Here is a 19,870-nt window from a genome sequence, read left to right on the forward strand (position 1 = left end):
CTCTGTTCTGTCCTCAGTTGGCTGACTGCGGCTGTTGCTGTTCACTTCAGCACAGTCTCTCTCTCTCTTTCTCTCTCTTTCTCTCTTTCTTTCTCTTTGTCTCCATGACAACTGTCTGTCACAAAGACATCGCGCTCACCTGAGATCAGGAAGAAGGAAGTGCTCGGTCCTGCCCATGCCGAACTCTCTAAGGAATTCAGGTGAGCAAACACACAAGGCAGACACACACTTTACACAATGTTGAATTAGCGGCGAACGCTGGAGGTCCGGACTGAGGAGCTGTGTGATAAAACAAGCAGGATGTTTGTCAGAAAATAAAAGAGAATAATGGAGTGCGCAGGGGAAAGGGGGTGCTGCGTGGAGAAGGAGTGTGAGGATAGGTTGACAGTTTTACTTTCAGTTCATCTCTAACAGAAGAGGGAAGCTGTTATCATTAAAGCTGTCAGTCCACATCTGTGTCATCCTCACGCTGACAGTGAAACACAAGAACTCTGAGAGCGACTGGGCGAGTTGTTATTACTGAGGGGTGTCATTACAGAGGGATCTGCAGCACCTACGTCAAAAGGGGTGAACGGCGGAGCATAAAGACAGCGTGTCATCATGACCTCAGGGGCGCGTGTATTTGTGAATGAGTAAAAGGTTTTGCGATCATCGGTAATAAGCGAGCGGTGGATGATCACGTGGAGGGGGGTGAGGTTTTATGGACTAGGTGTGCAGGAAACTCCTTTAGAGGAATGCTGCTCCAGCTGCTATGATTCAAGTTGGGCTGTTTTTTTTTGTTTTGGTTTTTCTTTGCACACACACACACACACACACACACACACACACACACACACACACACACACACACACATAGATTGGACAGAGCCACGAGAGGATAGCATTTCCCATCCGGAATGATAGGAGGGAGGAGGGAGGGAGGGAGGGAGGGAGGAGGTGTGTTGGGGGTTTGGGCAGTCAGATTCTGGTTTGGTGAGTTTTAGCAGCAGGCAGTTGTGTGTACACCATATACAGAACTAGACAGAGACAGAGACAGAGACAGACAGAGGGTTTTTTTTCTGAAATGAAAAGAGACAGAAGAGGAGAGTTTGGAGCAGCAGAAGCACCTTGACTTGGCATCATGCTGCTTTGACTGGACTGGCGCTATGGTGTGCTGTAAGGAAGACAGTTTCTTTTTTGTCTCTGTTGGGGTGTTCTCTGATGTGCTTCCTGGGATGATTAGGGTGTTACAAGTTTTTTTCTTTTTCCTTTCCCCCTTCTCCTCCGTCTCTCTCCCCCCTTCTCGGTTCTGAGGAATGTGGGGCTTATGTCAGTGAGAGTCAGGTACAGACTCACTAATTACCACTGCCCTTCCTCCCTCCATCCCTCCCTCTCTCTCTCTCTCTCTACCTCCCTCCCTCTTTCTCTCTCCGGCTCTTTCCTTCAACTCCGTCACCTCCTGCTCTCTCCTCCACTTCGAGACCTTGTGCGCTCCCTCCCCTCTCCTCCTGTCTCCTGCTGTTACGTCTACAAGTGCTGTCGTGACTGAGAGCAGAGGAGAGGACAAAACAGAGAGGATCTGAGTCAGAATTTTTTTAAAAAACACCAAAAGGAGAAGAGAAACTCTGACTTGTCCTCTCCCAGTGTGTGTGTGTGTGTGTGTGTGTATATGTGTGTGTGTGTGTGTGTGTGTGTTGGCGCTACAAGAGTCTGAGATCTCTTCTCTTTGTGCTTTGGTTGCTTTGGGGGGGAACCTGTCACTGAAGACAGGAGGCGCCTTGACAGCGAACAAGTGGCCGGAGAGAACCTGACAGACAAGCGAGAAGGAGGAGAGGACCAGGAAGGGAAGATGAGAAAGTGACGAGCTGGATCTTTGCTTTTGAATGGTGGCAGAAGAACCGACAGCAGCGACACGGTGACTCCACGTCTCATCGTCCCACAGGTTTGCTTTGGGAACTCATCGTTTGTCTTCTTCCTCTTCCCATTCTGCCTCCTGTCTCTCATTTCAGTCTCAACATTTAGCAGTTTTTGGTGTGTTTTCTCACCTGGAGGTTTGAGGGCACGCACATAGAGACACACACACACACACACACACACACACACACACACACACACACACACACACACACAGAACCACACACAGTGGGTATCTGGAAGGACATTTCTTCAGCTGGTCCAGTGTTCAGACTGATCCAGCTGACTGCGCTAACCTTCACTGCAAGGTTATGGGACGAGGGCTGGATGTTTATTTGTGTGTGTGTGTCTGTGTGTGTGTGTGTGTTTGTGGGGGGTGTCTTGTCTCGTCATCTTGTGTGTGTGTGTTTGTGTGTGTGTGTGTGTGTGTGTGTGTGTGTGTGTGTGTGTTTCAGAAACTGGTCGAGCAGGGCGCCAGTTAGCCTTGAGTGTCCTGTTGTTGTACAAACGAGATTTAGTTGTGCGAGTGAATACATGTGACAGCAGTGTGTGTGTGTGTGTGTGTCTGTGCATGACAGTTGACATTAAGATGATTGATTCAAGAACCGATGACTTGCTGATTGTATAATTATTACGTCAAATTCACAAATTTCTCACTTCTCCAGCGGATTTTGTGTGTTTTGAAAATGTTTGTGTGTTTTCTAAGTGATGAAATACATCAAGGGTTACATTAGATCTTTAATTTCTAGTTAAAGCTTTAAAAAATGTGTTATTTATAGCAAAAAAGTTGTTTTAAACATGGTTTTTCCCACGAAACAAACATTTAGAGGCAGTATTTTTCCAATCTTACTCAATTTATGTAACTGTGAAAATATAAAATAAGATGCAAGTTTGAAACCAGAATGGAATCAGAATAAAAAACATCAAAAAGTGATTGAAAATGCACTTAATTGCATAGAAGCTAGTTCTAACACTGCTTTGATAGGCTGGTTGGGCTGGAATTGGAGAGAAACGTAACTGGAACTATAACTTTTAGTTTCGTGGCAATCACTTGTGGATATCGACTGTCTGAGATCTGTAAAACATTCTTCATGTTTCTTCGTGAATGTGCTCATAATACTCATGCTTAATGCATACAGCTGTTGATACAGTCATGCTGTGGAGACCAACCTCACTTCACTGAATCATTACATGTTAAGGTGAAGGCTTGGTTTGAGGTTAGATTTGGTTTATGGTTAGTTAAGTAGTGGCCATGGTCAGAGTGAGGGTAAATCTCCAGGAGATGAATGTAAGTGACTTTAATATCTTGGAAACAAGACTATTTGTCACTGCGACTGCCCTCCATCTAATTAGCCGACTGATTTCCTCGCTAATAAACTCTCAGTTCAGTCTCACACCAAAATGTGAGAGGAAAATGTGTTATTTTCACAAAAAATGCCTGTAATATATGAGATGCTGCCATTTTTTCAGCCTAGCAGCCTATAAAATAACAGGAGCTTTGGTGTTAGTAGTTGTTCAGGTGTATTTTATCTCAAACCCTGACTTTTCCCTGAACTTAACCAAGTTTTGTGGTGTATATCAAAGCAAACTGTGTGGTAAAATGACAGAAAACAGCAAGTGAAAGGGCAGCACAGTGTAAAAGTAACACAAAAACACAACAGTCCTGGTAAAAGTCCAGTAGTTGATGCCACCAGTACTCCTCCAACCTCCTATTACAATCTTTGTTGCTCAATTTATGTGCAGAACGAAAGTAATTTGTGAGTCATTTGGCATGAACGCAAGCCTATCTAAAAGAATATGGAACAAAAAATGAAAACATTTTGCAATTTTAGTCATAATTGTGAAACTAATGGGCTCTGTGCTGTGGACCAACCTCGCTATTACATGTTTTTGGGAGAAACTGCGCTGAAGTATACTTTTATGTACCATAAAAACGATAGTTTTCACGTCTGTTCACACTAAACATACATGTAACCATGACGCAGCATTTATTATACAAAATCTGTGTCCAGAAGTACAAATGATCAGACCTAAAGAGTTAGTTTGTGCAGAGCTGGAACGGCAAAAATGAGAAAGTGAACTCTTTTCCGTCCTTAAAGCTAAATAGTGTGCAAGGCTGAAAATGAGGAGGATGTGTGTCTAATCTGTGTGAGTCTGCTTTTGTTGAAGATGATAGACATTGTTTTAGAGATGGAGAACTGAATGACAGAATGGGTTGAATTGTGCTTTAATAAAGACAGAGAAGAAGTACAGACAGAGAGGTGTCTTTGCTGTGAATGTTTCTGGGTTCATGATGTGTTCATTGAAACTTAGTTTATTGTCTATGATGATTCCAAGATATTTGAAACTGTTGACCTGCTCGACTGGCTGTCCATGGATGGAGGTGTGGCTCAGTCCAACATGAGACGTGCTCTTTTGTTTCATCCACATTCAGTTGGATTTAGACGCCGGAGCACCAGTGTGTGAAGTGAAAAAGTGTTGCTACAGAGTTAACGTCGCTGACAGAATAAATACTCTGACAGCTAAGGTGTGTGAAAGGAGTGTGTGTGCTGACGTGCTGGTCGGACCTGATGAAGCGATGACACATGAATTCTTCACACGACCTCATGTAAAACCAAAAATAGAAACCAGTTACATAGTTAGTTGTTATTCAAATGGGCCTTCATGTCATTCTCTCTGTCAGACGGTAGCTATGGCTCCGTTACTGATTATGAAAGTATATTCAAGAGGTGAAGCATTTTTCAAAAATGATACTCATCTCTTAACTAATTGTATCACATTCCACAGTTGCAAAAGAGACAGACAGTCATCTAAGGCATGAATTTACATCTAGACTTTGCTTTTCCCAGCGTGACCTTACAGGTATCATGTTTGAGACGTCTCTAGTTTCAGAAAAACAGGAAAGAATCTTGAAAGAAAAATAACAAGCAGCAAAACTAAAATACCTCCTTTGTATTTTAAAAGAAAAAGGCTGATGGGAAACTATTTTTCAGCAAACCTCAAGTGTAAGGAAGAGAAACAGCTTGAACTGCATGAATTCTTCAAACACAAACACACACATACTATATGGTCAGGTCACATGACTGTCACATGATCACCTCGTGCTCATGATGAGGAAGCACAGATTCAGTCTAGTGCGTATGTGACAAAGCTGTAAGCCTAATCCACCAACGGTGAAGCACAAATGTAAAGCTGCAGACTAATGCAGCAGAGAGAGAGAGAGCGGAGAGGGGAACCTGTTAGCACTATTGTGTTGTTTTGAAACACCTGTAACAAGATCTGATCAGCCTCGCTCTCCTCTCTCTCCCCTTTCTTTCTGTTTGTCACAAACACACACATACCTGGAGAGCACAATGGCCACATTCTTCCCCTCCATCCAGCCCCCGCCTCCCTCTGTAGCTCCCCTCTGACCGGACCGAACACTGAGCAGCAGCGAGGCGAAGGGAAGTTGAAACAGGTAAAGAATAGAGTAGTGGAAACAAGGTGGGGAACAGGTGAAACTAATATTAATGTGCTATTGGCACAGTAAGACAACAAAGATTAGAAATACAGCCTGAGAACCAGCGAGAAAGATGTAATATACTTGAGGAGAGAAGAAATTTGGAAATACGCTACTGTTCGAAAGTTTGGGGTCACTTAGAAATGTCCTTATTGTTGAAAGAAAAACATTTTTTTCCAATGAAAATAACATTAAATTAATCAGAAATACAGTCTAGACATTGTTAATGTGGTAAATGACTTTTGCAGCTGGAAACAGCTGATTTCTAATGGAATATCTCCATAGGGGTACAGAGGAACATTTCCAGCAACCATCACTCCTGTGTTCTAATGCTACATTGTGTTAGCTAATGGTGTTGAAAGGCTCACTGATGATTAGAAAACCCTTGTGCAGTTATGTTAGCACATGAATAAAAGTGTGAGTTTTGATGGAAAATATGAAATTGCCTGGGTAACCCCAAACTTTTGAACGATAGTGTATGTTCTAGGGAATAATATAACAAGAACTGGCGTGTTTCATCTTTCTCCTCAAATTAAAGGGTCGGTTCTTGTCATTAAAAAAAACAACAACAACTTGCATTTATCAAAAAGTCCTTCAAACTGAAAGATGAATATGTTTGTGATTGCCCGTGAGAAAAGCAATTCACAGCAATTTTCAATGTGGCACCACTTTTTACACGATAGCTTCTGAAACATTTACTGTTGAACTCCAGATACTGCGATCATGGTTTGCGTCAGTTTAGATGCAGCAAGCAGCTTGCTTAAGGTAATTAAAAAATCATTGTTGGGGTCCGAACAAAAATCACTTTTTTGTTAAAATTAGGCAGCTGTTGTTGTTATGATTACACGCAGCAGCGGCAGGAAACAAACAGCTGTCTCCAATGTTAAAATCTGGTGTTCTGTTGACCAACCCATCCACTCCACCGCCTCCATCTGTAGATTTTGTTTATGTACTCCTTTGCTTCTGACCAACAAGAATTGTTTCCTGCAACTAGAACAAAATAAATAAATGTTAATTTTATAAACTAAAAATAACTTTTGGAGGACATTCTCGTACCTGTGGGTATGTTTTGAGGTGTCTATGCATTTTATCAGATGTCTTAATTATTCAGATAGCTATCGTATGACCTGCTTTGGTTAAGATTAGGAAAAAAACATCTTGGAAATACAGGTTTAAAAGATAAAACACTGGCCATTGCCTCCTCTCTTTGAGGTTTTGCTTCTGTATACAGGTCTATTCCCACCGCTCACGTCATTCGTCACGGATCATTTCGACACTCTTTTAAAATATTGGTCTAAGTATTTTTCCAAAAAAACTGAACCACACCACACCGAACCTTGACCTACACCTTTATATTACAGGAATAGAATCTGTTCAACTGAGGATGTAAGCGATTTTAGGTGGCCAGCATTATGAGAAGATGATTTAGGCAAAACAAAAACTTTTGTTGAAAAATTACCTAACTCAGTATTTTAGGAAGGTGAAGATTTGGGGACAAATCTACTAATCTGAAAAATACTGCAGTGACTGTGATACGACTTGTAACGTCAGAACGTCTGGGATTCATCCTTCTTGAAAGCGAGTTTAAACAGTCGATGAGGGTGAAATAACAAAGCACCGAGTGGCATGGTGTCTTTAACTGCACTGAACCTAAATGCACAATATGGCTAACAGCTAATAGATTCTGCTACAAATTTGAGGTTTGCACCTGACTGCTGGTCTTCAGTGCCAGACGTGCTCGTAGCTGAACTCTCCATTTTGATCTGTGACGTAACCAGAGCGAGTTTCCAGTGACGCCTTTTTTGTAAATAGCCTCATCTCATCAAAACCAGAGAAGAAACGTTATTTGTTTTGTTCTTCTTAACGTGTACATTAACAAGCCATTACAGTGTCACACTTCTGCTTTTAGCCAACCACAAGAGGTTGATTGACTGATTGTCTTGGTCAGTTTTATGGTGAAAACTGTTAAGAATTTGTCAGAGTTATGGAACACAGAAGAGGATTTATTGGATTTTGTTTCACTGTAGTCACAGTACTGAAAAATGTGAACTTAGGAAATTCTGCAGAAACATTATCTGTACAGAATCTTATGGAAGTCATGTTCAAATACCTCAAAAGTGAAGACATTTTGCAGGAAATGTAGTCAAAAAATGTTTCGGCATGATAAGAAAAGCTGAATGAACTCATAAATAAATGTTCATTTACAACATATGTAGCTTGTTTTCATTATAATAATAATCAGACAGTCATCGCTCTTAACAGCCAAATCATTATTATGAGTCTGCAGTGATTTGAAGCACAAGTGCACAGAAATACGTGTCCAATCACAACACAATTATTAAAATGATTAGTGGTGATTTCTAGGAGACAGGACAGACTTCTCTCTAAGCTGTTCCCTTCAATAAACAGTAGATCCTATGAAAACCAGAGGTGATGGAGTAGCAGGGAGAGTATTACATGTCATCCTTTGATGCTTTGACCGCACAAACGCCATGATTTATCCGGTGGTGTAGGCGGTAAACATCTGGATTAATTAAACCCCGACTGTCTGCGTCGATTGATTTCACAACCTAAGTGGGAAAAAGTGCTCCGTTGAGACGAGGCGTTGTGCAACCGTCTTCCTTCTGAGAACGTGGCGGGACTGTTGAGTGTGTAAACAGGTGACATCCACTGGATCAACACTCCTCCTCCTCTGTTTTCCTCAGTCCCCTGCCTTCCGCTGTTCAACCTTAGACCCCTTCGTAACCCCTCCACCCCCCAGAGAGGTGACACCGCTGAACCCTCCATCCTCTCCTCCTATCCTGCTCGCCTCCCTCCTCCTGGAGTCCCACGACTCGCTCTAATGCTGTTATTATGCTTCATTTCACTGCGAGTTTCTTAATACACCTCTTGCGTCCTTTCAGGTTAAACAATCGGGTACGGAGGAATAGTAAGAGACAGACTGATGTGAGGCAACACCCATGTAGCCTGTACATTATTGATAACAGTAGTTGTCCATATTGGCAGTGAAGTCATCCGCTCTTAATCTAAGTTCAGTGGACGTTACGGGTAATCGAATCCACAATTCATACTTTTTTTTTGCAAGGACACGTTATCAGTATATGCTTTAGAATAGAATCAGGCACAGTGTATGACATGAAGCAACAATCATGTAAATACCTAACAATGTCAGACAACAGGTTTTGAAAAAGTGTACAAAGAAATGTGCAAAATGAAATGTAAAAATATCTTTGAAATAGAATTTACAAGTGTATTGTTGTAAGGATAACTTACTTGGCGTTAAAGACTAGTGTAACTGACGTTGCATGTGATAACACTGCACATTGCTGAACATTTCTGAAAATGTAATGACCTAAAGTAGCGCAAAAAAGTGCATTAAAGGTGCAAGTGTATGTAAATACATAAAAGAAGAAGGTGCAAAACAACGTTGGTATTTCTAGATTCTGCAAATGTAACAGGAAGTAAGGTCCAGTCATTTAGCGTAGGAAAGGATCTCTAACAATTTCAGGTATTAACAACTATATTGTTTTTAAAATAAGCTTGAAAAAAAAAGCAAATTTAGGCTCTAACTTGTTCGCACGCATACACACATCCACCGAGCATCCTGTTGCCTGTTCTCAAACAGACTCTTCTCTGCATACCTGTTGCTACACACAATGGGCCAGTTGTCTGGACAGCAGGCCAAGAGGCAAGGTGTGTGTGTGTGTGTGTGTGTGTGTGTGTGTGTGTGTGTGTGTGTGTGTGTGTGTGTGTGTGGTGTGTGTGTGTGTGTGTGTGTGTGTGTGTGTGTGTGTGTGTGTGTGTGTGGTGTGTGCGCACAGTGGGTGATTTGATTCTGGCAGGGAAGGCAAGCCAATGTGGATGGTGTTGAGGGGTGGGTGTGTGGAAGTGAGTAGGTCTGGGGGGACAGAAACTACACACTGCACCGCATTGCATCTCATGATAAGGCCCAGCTTCAAACACACACACACACACACACACACACACACACACACACACACACACACACACACACACACACACACACACACACACACACACACACACACACACACATGCATGCAGAGTCGTGTTTCCCTCACTTCACAGGACATTGCACTGACTTACATTCATTTCCTGCAGACTTAACCATACTTGCCTAACCGTAGCCCGAACATTAACCTAAATCCATCCTTATTCTAACCTTTAATCACGTCTTCGTATGAAATTGCATCGATTAATGTCCTAGAGATTTATAGGGACCCTGACAATGACACCGTAAAACCACAACATGGGTAGTATGAGCACACACACACACACACACTGCCCCCCCCACGCTGTGCCAGAATGGAATGTTCCATGGGTTGAGTCTCACTGTGAACTCATTCACAAAAGTGACACAAAGTGGCCACACTGAGGCCACACACACATTTTAACATACATACACAATCATCACCCTTCTGTCTGTCGTTTAAACGTCTCCCGTCTCTCACTCTCCGATTGTTTTAAGAGTAGTTTCAGCATAACAGCAGGTGAACAGGTGGATTGCGCACTGTTTTAGATGATCTCTTTTTTTTTTACCTGCCATTAGGCCACTGTTTCAGTGTGTTGCGTGACACTGTTTAGCTATTGTGTGTTTAGGGATCTGTATTTAGGGGCGTTTGCTGGAATTCACCAGCACTGAATTCTGTCAGCTTTTCATTCAGCTCTTATCTGCCTGTTTTACCTTCCCTTCTCACTTTACTGATTGTTGCGTGTGTGCAGGTGTGTTACAGAACATTTTGTCTTTCCAGGAAATGAGGCATGGTAAAAAAAAAAAAATTGCAGGTTAAAGATTGCCGAAAGATAAAATGTCTCAGTGTGTCCATGCAGATCCAGTTACAATGGCTAATAACTGCTTTATAATATACACACGGATGATTATAAATACTACCCCCTGAGTGAGAATTCTAGGCACTTTTTGCATGTTTTTTTTTTTTTTTGCTCGTATCACATTTTTACACACTGTGGTGTCGTTTTAACTGCAATATAAGTCCCACATCTCTACTGAAAGAGCGCATCCATGGCTAGAAAAGAATTTATTTGCGTATCTCTTTTACAAAATTGAAAACAATAAAAATCCATTTGTACAACATTTTTCTCAGGTGCCCCAGGTGTTATCAGTACTGGCAAAAAATGTGGCTTCTACATTACCATAGATATTTTACGACTTCCTTCTTAATCTTTTAAAATTTGCTTCCATACTTCCCTCCTGTTTGCTCTGTGTAAACACTGCCTGCAGTTCAACCCAATTCAACTGTAATGTGCCGGAACTTTGGTCATGTGACTGTTGTGTTTGGTTGTGTCAGGTGCAGATTTTTTAGATAGATTGGTTTAATTCTCCAAAGTGAACCGTTGGTCACAGGTGGCACATTTATCCACCATTGGAAAGTTTGAAATCTAACGTTTTTGTTTGTTGCTTTTGTTTTCACAGTTTCTGGCTCCAGTAAACTGTTTTATTTTGGCTACAAATACAGCACAGTTATTGGAAATGTTTTGAACATTTGGACTTCTTGTAAGTTGTTGCACAATTAGTTACGGGTCGCCTAAAGCAGAGGAGATTTGTGTGTCGAACAACCACGCTCAAAGAAGAAGTGAAAAGAGACCAGCATTGTGTTACGTTTGTGTAAATAAAGACAGGTTGGGATTAGGGCTGGACCCGAATATCCCGAATATCCGAATATTCGTTCGCTACGGCGGTATCCAGATATTGATTTTGGTATCCGAATATCCACCCCCCCCCCCCCCCCCCCCCCCGCCCCCGGTCGGATGTTACAGGGAACGAATATTCAGCGTTACTGTCTTCTCTCCGCCTTCGGCCCACATCGGCTTATATCGGCTCATCCCATCGTGTGATCACATAAACACATACACATATGTCTATGACATATACACGTATGTCTATGGGATCACCCCCTCTTCCCCCCAGACGAAAATAGAAATATTCGGAGCTCATCTCTTCCCTTCGCCTTCGGCCCACTTCGGCTCATCCCGCTGTGTACGGCTCATCTCAGCTCATCCATTCGTGTTTGTTACCACCACCCGAATGGTCAGGTGGCTGCCGACTCTGACGTCACGCTTCACTTCTTTGCATAAACACAAGACGAGATGCCGAAGACCTCCGCTGTTTGGGAATTCTTCAGTTTAACTGAAGACAAAACAAAGGCAGTGTGCAAAATTTGCTTCCGGGAGACCAGACGAATGGATCCAAATACTCAGACGGGTCTCCTCCGGTCTGGGAGACTAGACGAATGGATACAAATGTTCAGGCCGTCTCCCCTCCGTCGGACGTTACGGGGTGGAACGAATAGTCGGATATTCGTCTTTAACAGGGCCCGAATATCCGGAGACCAGAAACCACTATTTGGGCCAGCCCTACTTGGGATAGAAGCTTTGGGGTCAACCCTGGCAATTTCATGTTTCCAGGAAAGCACACTTTTATTCATGTGCTAACATAATTGCCCAAGAGTTTTCTAACCATCAATTAGCTTTTCAACACCATTAGCTAACACAATGTAGCATTAGAACACAGGAGTGATGGTTGCTGGAAATGTTCCTCTGTACCCCTATGTAGATATTCCATTAAAAATCAGCCATTTCCATCTACAATAGTCATTTACCACATTAACAATGTCTAGACTGTATTTCTGATTAAGTTAATACTGTCTTCATTGGAAAAATGCTTTTCTTTCAAAAACAAGAACATTTGTAAGTGACCTCACACTTTTGAATGGCAGTGTATGCTGTCACTTTATAGTGAAGGTGAGGATGAGGGTGATTTTTGCGTGCTATTAAGATTTTGCTTTTTGTTTATGACCAGTAAAAATACATTATCAACTTATTATAGTCATAGTTTATTTTAAAAAATGCAGTTTTGGCTGTACATGCATTTCTGATCGTGTAAAAATTATGATTAATAAGTATCTAAACTCTGTACTGGTTGGTACAAAAGTTGCCAGAATGTGGAACAAATCCAACATTCAGGCACATTATAAAGACAAACTTTGAGGCTAAAACACACCTTAATTATGCAATACAATCATCCGTTGGTTGACAAAACTATGTGAGCTGTATTTCTGCAGTAAGTAGAGGGTGAAACATGCTGTTGTAAAATTTCAGTGCACAAAAAACATCAGTATTGACTTTCAATTGATTTGCATAACTGACTTTATTTACAACCTGTCTGGACTTTTGGTTTGGTCTGCTGAACACCTAATGACTGCCATATTAGACATAATGTAACAATTCAAAGCAAAACAAACATTAAAACAACTTTAACTGTAAAGGTTTTCCTGCGCAACTATCCCATCAGTTCTGCTCAGAATTTGGCAGGATCTCGTCTATTCTGTTCTCGTATTTCGTCCGCACGCTGCTTCCCCTCTATCACATGATGGTTAGTGTTGTTTCCCAGTGTTGGGAAGAGAGGACAGTCATCCAGGCTGACGTTACAGTGGTCACTGGCCAGATAATAAGGGGCTGCGGTGTGGTTAACAGTCATAAGAATGACTCCTTCTCTGTTTCTGTGGTATCGTAGAGTTTTTGAGCTCCTTCAAATCTTTCTCTCACATCTCTCCTCCCTCCCTCTGTCTCTCCTTCCTCGTCTCCTTGACCTTGGCGGTGATTGTAGCACCTAAACACACAACGCTGCTGCTCTGCCACTGGTTAGCGACAAGCCACATGACTGGAGCGTCAGCTGACCAAATTCTAGGCAAAAGGGGAAACTTCTTTCATCAGCATGGAAGGAAAAAAAATGTAGGACTTTAATGTCAGATCCTGTGTGTGCGCGCGCGCATGTGTGTGTGTGTGTGTGTGTGTTTTAGGAGGACAGAAAGGCTCTCGTTTTGTGCTGAGTCATTTTGCTAATCATAAGTGGGACGCTGGGATTGGTTGACAATAGTTGCAGGATGTGAGGTGAACCTTTGAACGAGGAAGTGTTACAAGAGCCAGACATTTCCCTGTTGGCCCAGGTCTTACCGACTGAGAATATTTAAACAGAGCAGCATTTTTTTTCGCTTTGAATTGGACAGGTTTAATCCTGCTGTCTCTATACACACACAGATATCTGCATGTGTATCAACAGGCATAAAAGTGTGTGACATCTTGTGGTGGGAAGCTGATGAGAGGCCAAAAGAGGCTGAATGTTGGCATCAGAATGTCCTGATTTATTTTTTTAGTCTTGCTTTTAGCCTCGTAGAACTTGTGCGGAACACATGAAATCAAATCAGTCAAATACATTTAAGTGCTGTACGTGTTATCAGACGGGCATCAACAACGGTCTGTGCAACACATCACGTCAAGATAAAACTAATAATTCAAGCTGTAAAGCAAAATAAAGCAATAAAATACAGGATAGCAACTTTTAAGATCAATTTCTAAAAAAATAAATATGAAATGAATATTAATTTTAAGAACAGAGCAAAACCATTGAAAGCACACACATCTTTTAGTAATAACAATAATAATTTAATTGAAAGAAAAAGCCTGTTTCAAAGTTTTGGGTCTGCTACTTTAAAGCCACCAGCCTCAATCAAGTAATAAATTTGATACTAAATTATACACTAAAATAAATCATGTTGCATTTTTTTTCCAATAAAGCAGCATACTTTCATTTCTTATTTTAGCTTAGAGTAATAGATAGTAACAGAGCAATAAATTACAGTTTTATTTTCAAGTCACGGGTTTAATTTCAGTTTTCGTTGTAGTTTTGGTTTTAGTAAAGGTACTGTAATATGATCTCTGAGAGATAAGAACCAAGATGTTTTAAACCTCTTTTCCACATGAAGCAGTGCTGGATAACAAAATCTTGCATTTTCTTGCATTAAAATAAGAACCTTTAAATCAGATTCTTATTGTTTCTGCAATTTTATTCTGGTCTTCTTGCTATGGATTTTTGTTTCAGGGGGGGAAAAAAAGCATGCTATTATCCCACATTTTTTAAAGTGCAGAAGAAAGAGCAAAAGACAGAGACAGGTGGTCACAACAGAACACCAGGATCTCTTAAAACACTTTCTTCAAGAGCCACTCAGACACACAGATGCTCATATTTGAAGTGCCAGCTGCCTGCTGCAAGTATTTTCAAGAGGAACAGGCCCTTCAGCCGTCTCACATGTCCTGCGGGGGTGACACACAAGTCAGTAATATTTATGTTTCCATTAGCGGTAATAAAGAGTCTGAAGTTTACATAAAATACATTACAATGCAATACAACATCCTCCCCCACCTCACCTGTGACACAGTTTCATTCAGTGGTTCCTCTAACATCTATGCGAAAATTTGTTAACCAATCGATGATATTATGTTTGATTTTACTCCTAAATCTGTCATATTGTTAAACACAATGCTGATGTGGACGGTTTTCTAGAGGATAATTATGATTTTTGATGATACAGGGCATGTTTCATAGCGTGGAACAAAGGCAACAGCTATTCTAAAACATTTATATATTGTCACAAAGAGTCTGTCAAACAAGAAACTTTATTTTAAAGCTGACATCACACACAAAATGAGATTAGTTATGAAGATTAAACATTAAAAAAGAAAAAGATTTGTAAGTAGCATTTTACAGACTGTGTTGACCTTGAACTGAGAAAAGTCAGATATCCATAAAATATGCTGCCTGTAAAACATTTATTGTGATAACTGACTGCTCGGCAATCTCTTTTTGCATATCTGCCAACATGCACAGCGTCACGATGCATCTGCAGCTGATAGTGTCCTTCTAATGTATCAGTATACGTTAATGAGTGTTTTCAGTTTGTCTGCAGACTTTGACGTCACCGTCCATCTCAGTGTCCGTTGTAAAGCTGTTTGTGTACAATTTCTTATGTTTGTTCTCAGACCTGCAGGGCCAGTTCCTCCATGTCTCTCTCTTTGAGTCTAATTTAACACTGACCTGATTGCTATCTTCACTGCTTTCTGCTGCGTTCAGGGCACGGCTTCATGCTTTTATGGCACTTTTATTGAATGTGCTCCATGGACTTTGTTTTGTAACTTTATCATAGAACTTTTTATAAATTGTTATTACTATAATCCCTTTGTTGGGGTGTGCTTTTAAATTCTACTATCTGTCTTGATTTTTTGAGCAGTTGTGTTGCTTTTCTATTTGCACATTTAGGTGTTGGTAGAGGTGAATCTTTGCTTGGATGTTGAGTAACAAAAAGCTCTACCATAAAGCATTTAAAAGTAATATATATGCATAAATGATTGATAAAATGCTATAAAGTAGTATAAAAAATGCCTGTCCAAAAAAAAAGCCACCACTTGGATTTAACTACGCAAATAGCTAAGAGTCTGGGGTTGGTCAGGTTCAGCAACTTTATGTTCCCAAAGAATGAGGTCAGCTGACTACCTGAATATCCTGAATGAGCAGGTCTTTACATCAATGGAGTTTTTCTGCCCTGATGGCATGAGCATGTTCCAAGATGACGATGCCAGGATTCATGGGGCTCACATTGAGAATGAGTGGATCAGGGAGAATGAGACGTTATTTTCCCACATGGATTGTCCTCCACAGAGTCCAGACCTCAGCCCCACTGAGAATCTTTGGGATGTGATGGAGAAGATTTTGCACAGCGGTCTGACTCTCCCATCAACAATATAGGATCTTGGTAGAAAATTAATGCAACTCTGGGCAGAAATAAATGCTGTGACATTGCAGAAGCTTGTTGAAACGATGCCACAGTGAATCAGAGCTAAAGGCAGTCCAATGAAATATTAGAGTGTGCAGCTTTTTTTGGGACGGGCGGTGTAGACAAAACCTAAAGCTACAAACAAACTGTTCAAAATATAAAAAGAAAGCTAAAACTGCAGCAGTCTTTCACTGTGTCAACACAGTAGTAGCAACTTGGGAACAAAGATGGGCAACATTATTTCACGTGTTATATCAAGTTCTGCATATACTCGTGTTATGAGACAAATCTGGGTCCCTATCTATGAGGGATGATGTGATCTGTTCTGTGCAATAGATTGGTAGAAATTCATCCCATCTGTATAACACACAGCATCTACCAAAGCCAGTGTGCAAAGCTGGCAGGAGTGGTGGATTTCCAGGTCAGAAAAATTCCTTAGCGACCGAGAAAATCTGCAAATCAAATGGAAGTGCAAAAATCAGGTTGTGGCTGGGCTCGGTGTCTTTGGGACAGGTTTTTAACACCCACTCAAAGACTGCAGTCTAGCAGTTGCACAAAACCCCAAAAGCCACCATTAAGCATATCAGACTGTCTCACACTGAGAGGACACTGATGTGGATCACTTTTGCTTTTGAGTAATACAGTCTTTCCTTGTAATGAACAGTCTGTACTTATTAGCAGAAGAGCAGTGAGTCAGAGACACTGATGATACCTCTCAGTGCTAATCTCTCTCGATAAAGCAATTCACATATTTAGATTGGAATGTGGAACAAGCAGTAGATGTTCATTAAAAGGATTTGTGGTCAGTGTGGATTCAAAATGGGAGAATCTATCCCTAATGTAGTGTCAGATTTGAGGATAGTGAAGAAAATGTGCATTTGGAAGCCTGAATTTGGCACACGATTGAGCAAAGAATGCAAGTTGGCCATTAATATTTCCCCAGATTGCAAACATGCTTATCAACAACTATGGGTCTATTAACTGAAGGCTGTCAAAGAGCTAATCAATGGCAATATCATCATATAGAGAAGTAATAACGGAATTTAATGGGAGAAATTAGAATTGCTGATTATACACTACAATGATAACTACTGTCCTTCTAGCCTAACCCTAACCCTACTTAGAATTACAAAATAGTTGGCTGTAAATTGTTAATTTCTCCTCACTTTTTGATTACTTTTGTACTTAAGTTTGACTTGTTGTATTTAGTCAGAAGCCACTGATGATGGAAACTTAAGAAAGCTGTTCAGACATTGTACCTGATATTGGTCTGTGCACGTAAACCTGCCTTGGCTTGACTCCATGTGCGTGCGTGCGTGCGTGCGTGTGTCTGTGTGTGTGTGTGTGTGTGTGTGTGTGTGTGTGTGTGTGTGTGTGTCTGTGTCTGTGTCTGTGTGCGTGTGCGTGTGCGATACACTGCAAGTCATAAAGTCATCTTGGTGTTTGAATCATGCTCTGTGAAGCCTTTAAAATAAATTTATGGCTCTGTATGGCCTTCACTCCAACCTTTTTACACCCTTCTGTAGGGAGAAGAGATTTCCTCACTTGTAAACTTTGGACTAACTATCTACACACACGGTGTGCATGAGAGTGTGATGCCAAAAAGGTGAGAATCAGTGATTGCACGTCCTTCATTAACAGAGTCATTGGTTAATGTGTCACTTGTACAATGGCAGTGGCACACACGCACACATGCACACACCTACTGTAGACACACTTGTGTTGGAGTACAATGGCACCCCATCTGATAAGAGAATGGGTCCTGTTCTCTGTAAAGGTTCTTAAGGTTATGTACACTTTAACACATTGTCAGTGCGGCGTCCTTCTTATTCTCTAAGATCGTCTCTGTGGCTGGAATGTGACAGCTTCAGCCTGGTTTACTTTATCTTTAATGTGTTTACCAGCATGTCGCCACCAAAGTGACTTTCAATTCACAGTAAACACAACGTGAAAAGATGAAGTCAGCTGAAACTGAATCATAGTATTCGCTGTGGTGAAAATATCCATTTGCACACACTGTGACAAAACCGGACATGTGTAGCAGGCTTTTAGTCGAACAAGCTTGTGGAAGAAAACTGGATTAAACTTGAGATATAAATCTTTTTTTTGGAAACTTGTTGATAAAAGTCTGAAACCAGCTAAAAAATTCCTATGCGGTCACTGGAAAACCTGCCAGATTCAGCCGTCAGCAGCTGCATCCAAAAATGCCTGAGGCCTTAAAGAAATCTCTTCTGATTTACGGTTACATTCACACTGTTTGACCTTCTCCTTCTTTCAAATATTAAAACTTTACATTCAACTTGATGAAGTAAACTGGGTTTCTGGAAGAAAGGGCTTTCAAGGAGCCAGATACTGACACCTAAAACATTTGTTGAACTTTTTATGGTTTTATGTACTTTGGATTGATCTAGGATGGGGTGTTGCCACTTCTTGGTGCAGAGAGGTATTCTTATATGAAAAACATGGCTGTAGGGCTCTCAAGTGTTCTTTGAACTTTCTCTTGGCTGTTGGCCCAAGCTAATATTTTTCAACAGCTATTTATTTGGACTGCCATGATCTTTTTTTGACAGTCAGGATTCCCTACTAGACTCTTGCATCTCCTGACTTTTTCTTCCAGTGTCACCAGGAGGTCCATGCTTATGGTTTACAAATGTAATGCATCTAGAATGTAAAATGTTACATTCTAGATGCCTGGGTAACACAGTGAGCTGATGGCCCATCAACAAGGCCTATAGTCCCCGATTAAGTGGAGCTATGGGTTCGAGTTCGACCCACGACCTTTGCTCCGTATCTTTCCCGACTCTTCTCCCTGCATTCACTGTCCTCTATAATAAAGGTAAAAAAGGCCCAAAAAATAACTTTAAAAAAATTAAAAATCGGAATTTTCCAACACTTAGGTTGGAAATGCTAACATGCTAGTCTAAAAGGAAAAAATATGGTAATCGCTAGCAAGTTAGCCGATTTCTGTTTCACTGAAGTGTGCTTTAACCCTCGTGTTGTCCTGCAGATCAAAATTGACTCATTTTAAAGTTTGAAAATGTGATGGAAAAAAAATTTATCACATTGAAACTTTTAATGTCCACATTTTCAATATTTTTTTGAAATTTTTGAACGTTTTTGGTGGAAAAAAGAAATGTTAAAAATGTTTCTAAAGAACATTCACAAAAAATCTACCAAAATCCAGTGAATTTCACTGGATTGTGGTTGATTTTTTTGGGGTGAATTTTTTAAAGTCAAATTTTTAAGGGAAACCTTTAAGGAATTATTGGAATTTTCTTCCTAAAGGTTTCGCAAATTTTCAGAAATTTGGGGGATTTTTTTGCTCAATTTTTGGATTTTTTCAGACAAGGAAACAATATTTTTTGGTGCCCATAAATGAGGACAACAGGAGGGTTAAAAACAATTCGCTTGGATAGTTTATGGTTTTATATTATTTTCTTACATAGAAACAAGAGCATTTTGGAGTAATTTCTGGGAGGCAGCAACAAAAATCTTAATTCGTCATATTTTTCAGGACTCTGATCAATCTTTTTTTTACTGTAATAACATCAGGTGAATGCATGCCGACTTTAAAGGCTCTCACCCACTCCAACTCAAACTCATGACTTTCCCCTGATTGCTTTCAGTCATCTCTGTTCGTCACACCCTCTGCCCTTTTATTCCTTCCCTTCCCTTTAGTCTGATTCCTTATCTGGTTGAGTGAGAGAAAGATTGGAGGAGGGAGAGGGAAAAAGGGTGGGGGGGTTACCTGTGCTGCGTGGCCCCACCTCTCTCTTCTGGCCATTGAGAACGAGTAAACACTAAACCACCTTTGCTTACCTTCGCACTCAAA

At 40.9% G+C, this 19,870-nt stretch overlaps 1 protein-coding gene across 5 annotated transcripts in view; it reads left to right on the top strand.

Annotated features, from left to right (window-relative positions):
- The window catches only part of rbm47 (RNA binding motif protein 47), a 37,232-nt gene continuing 17,362 nt past the window's right edge, over positions 1–19,870 (top strand). The window contains exons 1-2 of one of the 5 annotated variants that reach the window (XM_051945384.1): positions 1–200; positions 1,746–1,921. The gene's annotated coding sequence lies outside the window, so the exon portion shown is untranslated. Of the gene's footprint in view, positions 201–960; positions 1,156–1,218; positions 1,922–19,870 lie in introns of those variants that run through there. The other 4 variants (XM_051945385.1, XM_051945386.1, XM_051945387.1 and 1 more) reach the window with 4 other exon arrangements.

The sequence above is a fragment of the Acanthochromis polyacanthus genome, chromosome 3 (genome assembly GCF_021347895.1).
Source record: "Acanthochromis polyacanthus isolate Apoly-LR-REF ecotype Palm Island chromosome 3, KAUST_Apoly_ChrSc, whole genome shotgun sequence".
NCBI classification, from domain to species: Eukaryota; Metazoa; Chordata; class Actinopteri; family Pomacentridae; genus Acanthochromis; species Acanthochromis polyacanthus.